This window comes from Ahaetulla prasina, chromosome 3, assembly GCF_028640845.1.
Source record: "Ahaetulla prasina isolate Xishuangbanna chromosome 3, ASM2864084v1, whole genome shotgun sequence".
NCBI classification, from domain to species: Eukaryota; Metazoa; Chordata; class Lepidosauria; order Squamata; family Colubridae; genus Ahaetulla; species Ahaetulla prasina.
Window position 1 is genome coordinate 97,724,827 of NC_080541.1, and position 8,980 is coordinate 97,733,806.

Below are 8,980 nucleotides of genomic sequence, written 5' to 3' on the forward strand. Positions count from 1 at the left end.
TTCTTGGGTGAAAAAAAAGTGTGGGGGGGGGTTGTGCACTCTTCCAATATAGAACAGCTGAATATTGTTATTTGAGTGACTTGCCAGTAGGTGTCACTACAGGAAAGAGAGACTTATATGAAAAGTTCCTCAAGTTGCCTTCATAGGATAATTTTATAAAATTTCCACAGGGGAGCTCATGTTTAAAATAAAGCCTGTTTTCTTTTATGATTGTCTACTTCAGTCTATAAAGGGTGACTAATCCATTACACAGAATGGATTATCAACATAACAACAATGGCTGCTTGTTCAAATGTTTGCTGAACTGCCCCATCCAAACGTGCATAATCCTATTTTGTAAGGATGAAATCGTTGGCACTGAAATCTGTTGTGTAAATCCCGAGCGGATGAGGAGAATTGGCAATAATGGAATTGGTTCATCGGAAGGATGAAACTGTTCTCTATTATTTTTAACTATTTCAAGGAGATGGATCCAGAGTGCAATAGACTGACTTTTGGATCTTTACAAAGTCATTTCGACAGAACACGATTTTCTTCTGAAGGTTTTCTTCTTTAATTTTTACAAGCACTCAAACCATTCAATATCTGATTTAAGACCTACATTGTCTTTTTTTGTCTCTGTATAATTTAAGATGATCTTGCTGGTTTCCTTTACAATAAACTCTGGCTTTTTTTTACAGGCCATACAGGGTCCTCACCCATCCCGATTTCACTGGATATTCATATAGTCATCTGAACAACTCTTAAGGTGCAATGATTTGTCACAGATCATTGGCTTCCATAAATTACATGTTACTTTTTTTGACAGGGAATGGGAATGGGGTGATTTCAGAATTTAGGATCATAGAATTGGAAGAGTTCTTGGAGAGCCATCTCTTTTTTGCAGATTGCAATATAAGGATTTCTTGCCAGGTTTCCAGAGGATTTCCAGCCTCTGCTTGTAGATCTCTAGCATGATTGGAGGTAGGCAGCCTGCTTTGTTACTATAGACTTCTCATTATTAAATTTCCCCTTTAGATTTTAGCTGAAACACATTTTCCTGTAATCTTATCTCCAAATGGTTCTAGTCGTGCCTCTGACCAACAAAAGAAATCTGTCTCTCATCTTTTATCAGCTACAATATACAATTTTCTGTTTTGCACACTTCACATCCCAGTTTTTTCAATCCGCTCTTCTAAGTTAATACTTTATCTCTCACCACAGCGGTTATCTTTTCTGGATACATTCAGTTTCTCAATATATATATATATATATATTAGGCCACCCAACCCGATTGCTGTTCTGGGTGGCATCTAATACATATTTACATATACATTGCACATTACATATTTTTTATGTTGTAAGCTGCCCTGAGTCATTGGACATGAGATGGACAGCAAATAAATTTCGAAATAAATACAATCCTCAATCTCTAAAAAGAGCCATATAAAATACAAGTGGCCTAATATCTACTCTAGCCCTTGGGAAAGAACCAGGTTTTAAGAGCTCTTTCGAACAAGGTCAGGTGGTCATATTAATTCATGGCATCCTGCAACTTAAATGGGGAAAAAAATAATGCAGCATTATTACTTCTTGTGAACCACACCTCATGCATAGGGCTACTTGATCTTCAAGCCTGGATCAGTTGCAAAGCTTTGAAATCAAGCAGAACAGTTCCTCTGAAAAACTACAGTCTTCCTCATCTCTGAATTTAGATTTAGATTCCAGATTACATGGTACCTATTCAGTGGTGAAATCTGAACCGGGTTGCCACCAATTCGCTGGCTGCGCATGTGTGCTATGTGTGCTATGCGACAAGCACGCACTGTTTGCACCAAAAAGAACCAATAGTAAAAAATGCTTTAAAAAGGTTTAAAAAAAAGGTGTTTTTTTTGTTTGTTTGTTTTTTAGATTTTTATACCGCCCTTCTCCCGAAGGACTCAGGGCGGTGTACAGCCGAAATAAAATACAGAGTATATACAATTAAAAGAAATTAAAAGAAACTATTAATAAATAGCCGATAATTTAAAAAATTTACAAATATTTAAAATCTCTAAAACCCCAATTTAAAATCAACTATTTATGCCAGTCCTGCTTGAGTAAATAAGTATGTTTTTAGCTCACGACGGAAGGTCCGAAGATCAGGCACTTGACGTAGGCCAGGGGGGAGTTCGTTCCAGAGCGTCGGTGCTCCCACAGAGAAGGCCCTACCCCTGGGAGCCGCCAGCCGACATTGTTTGGCGGACGGCACCCTGAGAAGGCCCTCTCTGTGAGAGCGTACGGGTCGATGGGAGGCATACGGTAACAGCAGGCGGTCTCGTAAGTACCCGGGTCCTAAGCCATGGAGCGCTTTAAAGGTGGTAACCAGGATCTTGAAGCGCACCCGAAAGACCACAGGAAGCCAGTGCAGACTACGGAGCAGTGGTGTTACGTGGGAGCCTCGAGCGGCTCCCATTACCACTCGCGCAGCTGCATTCTGGACTAACTGCAGCCTCCGGGTGCACCTCAAGGGCAGCCCCATGTAGAGAGCATTGCAATAATAAATAATAATAAAAAAAAAGGTTCCGACAATCACAGCTGTAGTGTGTGATCGTCGGAACCTTTTTTTAACTTTTAAAAAGCATTTTTAACTACCGGTTCTGGAGAACCGGTAGTAAAAAATGCTTAAAAAGTAAGGACCTTTTTTCAAAAAAGCAAGGAACTTTTTTTTTTACTACCGGTTCAGCAAACCAGTAGCATTTTTAAGTACCGGTTCAGGCGAACCGGCCTGAACCTGTAGCATTTCACCCTACTCTGACATCTCCCTAAATTTTAAAAAAATTATAAGCCTTTAAAATTCAGGAGCTGTAGCACTGGATCTATTCTTGCCCATATACTAAATTTCCGGATTCCTCTCTTTTCTTTTAACCATTTTTAAAATGACACTTTACGATCCTGAAATAGAAGCTTTTCAAGTAAGGGAAACTGAATGTTGTACCCAAGGTTTGTCCTAGCCTACAGTCTGATTTGTGCAAACCCTAGAGAATGGTTGTGTTGGCTTCAAATAATGCACTAAACCTCAAAACTGCAGTTACGACAGTGATTGATGGCAGCGGAGTTTGGAGCATGTGTACCATGCTTGGCAGATATAACCCAGAAGAATAGAAATTAAATTAAAATAAACATTTGTATTTTAGCTTAAGCATAAGCACCATTTTATTAACCATCCTGAAACAGCTTTTCTGTCTAGAGATTTTGAAAATGAAAAAGGAAACCTTAACACACACAAAGTCCAATTTTAGTGCGGTGCTTAAAATATTTATTATAACAATTCAATCAATAAACTAAAATGTCAGGTTGACAAGCACCTGGAGGTACATTTGCCACACGTAGAGGCTGGTTTATTATTTAGAAGGTTTTCAACATGTCTAGTTTTAATAACTGACGTTTGAAGACATTTATTCTACTTGGAGGCAAAAAAAATTTTTATAGCAGCTTCACATTCACTATTACAAAGAGTCTTTGTCAAAAGGCATTGCAATCTTCTTTAGAATTCATACTCTTTTTGTAACGCTTCTCCAAGAGATGTGCTGGATATCAGCATCTCCATTCCCTAGCCACTGAAACATGGTGGGAAATCGATATTAGACTGAAGGTGACCTCAACCAACTCAAACTAAATGCCTGTTCTTGAAGCATGCGCAGAAACTAAGGCCCATGTTTAGAAATGGCTTTAACATAGTCCATAGCAATAGCACTTAGACTTATATACCTCTTCATAGTGCTTTACAGCACACTCTAAGCGGTTTACAGTCAGCATATTGCCCCCAACAATCTGGATCCTCATTTTACTGACTTGGAAGGATGGGAGGCTGAATCCACCTTGAACAATGAGGATCAAACTCCTGGCAGTGCGCTGAATTAGCCTGCAATACTGCATTCTAACCATGGCACCACCACAACTCCATAATGTTCTTACTATTAAAAATGGTGGCCAAATGTGTGTCTCTGCTTAACTTCATGAATAATTCCTTAGCGATTCTCAGATTGGTAGGCTAGACGATAGTTGGTCAATTGGTGGATCAGGATTTTGTACAAATTCAGACCATTCAACCAGTATGGATAGTTTATAATTCTGTGTACAGCACAAACATAGGAAGTTGGGGTAATTCAATAAGCCATGAAATAACCATGGCTCAGACTATTATGCAGTCATGGCCATTCCACATTTATTAATCCTGCCCTTATTTTTATTAGTGACTCAAGGTGGCCAATACACCGTATATACTCCCTCTTCCTTTCCCCCCACATGAACAGCCCTGTGAGATGAGCTGGGCTGAGATAAAATGACTGGTCCATGGTCATTTTGATCACTTGACCACGGGGATGCCAACTGGCTTTCAGGCCTAAGGTAGGACTAGAACTCACAATGTCCTAGTTTCTAGGCCTCCACCTGAACAGCTGCTCCAAACTACAGATAGTCCTTGACGTACAACAGTTCATTTAGTGACCATCTGAAGTTACACTGGCACTGAAAAATGGGACTCATGACCGTTTTTCACACGTATGACCGTTGCGGCACCCCTATGGTCAAGTGATCAAAATTCAAAAGCTTAGCAACTGACTCATGACTGTTGTACTGTCCTGGGGTCATATGACCACCTTTAGCGACCTTCTGACAAGCAAAATCTTAACAACTGTGTTTAACAACTGCAGTGATTCACTTAATAGCTGTGGCAAGGTCATAAAATGGAGCAAAACTCATTGAACCACAGAAATTCTGGGCTCAATTGTGGTCGTAAGGTGAGAACTACCTGTACTTTAAGACTAATTTCTAACAACTATGTTGTGCTCTGGTATAGGAGTGGCACATTTTTCTAAAGATTACTCTGCTCCGTGCATCATTTACACTGTGCTATGTGTAGAGATAGCCTCGGCCCCTTTAGGAAGACAGTGAAGACTCTTTTTTCTCTTTCTTTTCTATGATCTGTTAAGGAGGGGTAATATTTTTATGTGTTTTTTTAAGCTATGCAATACAGGTAGTCCTCAATTTACAACAGTTTGTTTAGTGACGGTTCAAAGTTACAACAGCACTGAAAAAAGTCACTTATGACAATTTTTCATGCTTACAATTTTTGTAGCATTCCCATGATCATGTGATCAAAATTCAGATGTTTGGCAACTGGTTCATACTTATCACCATTACTGTTTTCCAAGGTCATATGATCACCTTTTGCAAACTTTTGACAAGCAAAATCAACGGGGAAACTAGATTTATTTAACAACTGTGTTACTAACTTATCAACCACACTGAGTCACTTAACAACTGTGACAAGTCATAAAATGGGGTAAAACCCATTTAACAAATGTCTCACTTAACAACAGAAATTTTGGGCTCAAATGTGGCTGTAAGTCGAAGACTGCCTGTATTTTTACTGTATTAACTCTATTAATACTTGTTTTATTAGTGCAGTTTGGAGATTATTGTGAACCACTTTTGATTTGGTCCAATACAATTTATATACTAAATAAATAAAACATCTAGCTAAACATTAAATCATATCTGCAGGGAACCCGTCTTGCGAATGTTTCCCATATTTAAGTTCAATAGTCATAATGCAGAAAAATGGAAACATTTTGGGTGTGCATAAACAAATAAATATAATACTGCACATATATTCACATATGGTACAGATATGGTATAATTTATGTAAAATGGATTATATTAACAAAATAAATTCTTAACAAAGACTCTGTTGAACAGATCTGAAAGTTTTTATTTCACTGGAGGTATTTTGCATTATCTGTTATTAATCACAAAACCATTTCAATTGACCACACTTTCAATAAGAGATTGGATTGATCACTCAGGACCCTCTGGGCTTTTTGCCATTCACTATTATAACAAATAGTCTCCTCCACCTATTTTTCTTGTTTTTTGGGTTGGCACTGACAGGTGGGGTAATATTTTAGCTCTGAAGTTTCAGAGGCTGATCCTAAACTGAACCTGTTCACCACTTTGTCTTATTCTTATTTCCTTGTGTGCTGGACTCAGTATTGATTTGCAAAGATAATGTGGTGGAAAGTAGTACAGAAGTGGTCCCAATGGTTTGTGGCTTGGCGTTCTGGCAGGGGGGAGAGTGGGCCGCTTGAACAACCACCCAGATGCACGAGTGTGGCTTATCTTGTATGAGTGGTGGGCTGGCGCACAGGCAGCCCCCCCACTGGTGCAAGTTGTGCAAGTTTGAGATTATTGTGAACCACTTTTGATTTGGTCCAATACAATTTATATACTAAATAAATAAAACATCTAGCTAAACATTAAATCATATCTGCAGGAACCCGTCTTGCGAATGTTTCCCATATTTAAGTTCAATAGTCATAATGCAGAAAAATGGAAACATTTTGGGTGTGCATAAACAAATAAATATAATACTGCACATATATTCACATATGGTACAGATATGGTATAATTTATGTAAAATGGATTATATTAACAAAATAAATTCTTAACAAAGACTCTGTTGAACAGATCTGAAAGTTTTTATTTCACTGGAGGTATTTTGCATTATCTGTTATTAATCACAAAACCATTTCAATTGACCACACTTTCAATAAGAGATTGGATTGATCACTCAGGACCCTCTGGGCTTTTTGCCATTCACTATTATAACAAATAGTCTCCTCCACCTATTTTTCTTGTTTTTTGGGTTGGCACTGACAGGTGGGGTAATATTTTAGCTCTGAAGTTTCAGAGGCTGATCCTAAACTGAACCTGTTCACCACTTTGTCTTATTCTTATTTCCTTGTGTGCTGGACTCAGTATTGATTTGCAAAGATAATGTGGTGGAAAGTAGTACAGAAGTGGTCCCAATGGTTTGTGGCTTGGCGTTCTGGCAGGGGGGAGAGTGGGCCGCTTGAACAACAACCCAGATGCACGAGTGTGGCTTATCTTGTATGAGTGGTGGGCTGGCGCACAGGCAGCCCCCCCACTGGTGCAAGTTGTGCAAGTTGAGCTGCATGTGCATATGTGTTCACCCACTGCTCATGCAAGTAAAGCTGTGCATGTGTGTGTGTGTGCGTGCCAACCCGCCACTCATGCAAGTCAAGTTGTGTGTCTGTATGCGCACCAGCTTGCTACACGCATGGCCTGGTTCCACCTCTCCTCCCCGGCCAAGCTTGCACACGTTGAGCTGTGTGTGCTGGCCATTGCTTATGCAAGTCAAGCTGTGCATGTGTGCGCAGTGGCCCGCCATTCACTTGGCCCAGGTGTTGGGGACCCCTGTAGTATAGACTTGCAGGAGGGAGGGGGTCTTTCCCAAAGAGCAGAGGCAGCTCAATGTGGAATCTTTGATCTATAGGAAGCAAGTAACAGTTTTGCAGATTGGCACTTTAATCTAGCAAATTCTTTTCTATAGGTGAGCTGCAATAATAATAAAAAACCTTGATCTGGTTTCTTGCGCTTGACGGTTACAATAATTTACCAAAAATAATATATATCTTTAGTTTTAAATTTCACCACACAAACAGGCTCTGTTTTGCATCTTTTTTTCTTTTTACTGAGCTTTGGGAAAAAAAGACATTGCAACCTAAAATAAATTACATATAATGTTATAAATATATATATATATATATATATATATATATATATATATATATATATATATATATATATATATATATATATATATATATATATATATATATATATATATATATATATATATAATTTATACACATTCAGTATGTATATACACACATATATTGATATAGGATTGACATATTATCTTTAAAGATGTCTTCTGATCAAAACTATCCACTTCCAAAATCTAGAAAACAGCTTTGTGCAAAATTAAATAAAATCATTTCACTGTTGTAAAGCTTATAGAAAAATATAATTTATCCAAAGAAACCTTGAAATGTTTCAGTATGTTTTGTCTTGTGTTAAGAATGTCATGTGAAGTTACCAAATTAATCATGCGCACTGAGGGTCCCACTTAGCTCCCTTCATAGTGCACAGCTGCATGACAAGAACAGGAAGTTCCCGAGCAAATAGGGGGTATCACTTTCACTTTCCACATCAATAGCTGGAAGCTGGTGTTGTCCCATGTTAAAGCTGCGCTTGGACTGCAATAACCCATGTTAGCTATGTAACAGGCAATCCATAAAAGCCGATGGCCTGGCCAAAGACAAGCTCTGTAGCGCATTCAAGTCACCAAAGCGTAAGTAGTCCGGTCAGGTTAATGAGTGACAAATGAAAACACTGATTCCACTGACAGAGACCCTCTTCCACAGCACTGCAAGATTTCTGTTTGGACCATTGTCCCAATGTAGACTTTGATTTACTTAACACCATTCCATTTTGGCAAGTTCCTCCTAAAGTAATATAGTCCTATCCAAAGTTTTCTAAAGGAAAAAGATATATTATTATATTTGTTGTACAAGTTAGCACATACAGCAGTTTGTACAAATAGCCTTATTTTTCCCCTACCCCACAAGAGATTACTACTTTGGTTTAAATATTGGTGTGTGTCTGGCCACCTTTCTTTTCAGAGAGACCCCTATTAACAAATGCTTGTCCCTCATCTTAACTACAGTATCCTGCATAGCATCAAATATGAGAACAACACTATCAAATATAAAGTTTTAGATAGGACACCAATATTGTAATAAAGCTTCTGATTTAAAGGTCCACAATTGTTTTTAGAAAACAGTTACAAGGTTAGTGTAATACAGATGGTTCACAGTTGACTACCAAAGGGAAAACTCTCTTTTGTATCATAGATAACAATTAATCTTAAACAGAAGTGTTACCCTGTATTTAGTTTTATTCTGTATTTATCAAAGTCTCTAAGATATTTCGTCTCTCGCTCTTTTTTGACTTAGGATCTTGTTTGGTAGTCTTAGCAGTATACAATATATTACACTGAATAATACGAAAGCCAATCTCAGGGCTCCACCATGATGCAGATCAAAGGAGTCAGGAAGGTCATGTTTCAGCAAGCAAAATAAAGCTAATGTTC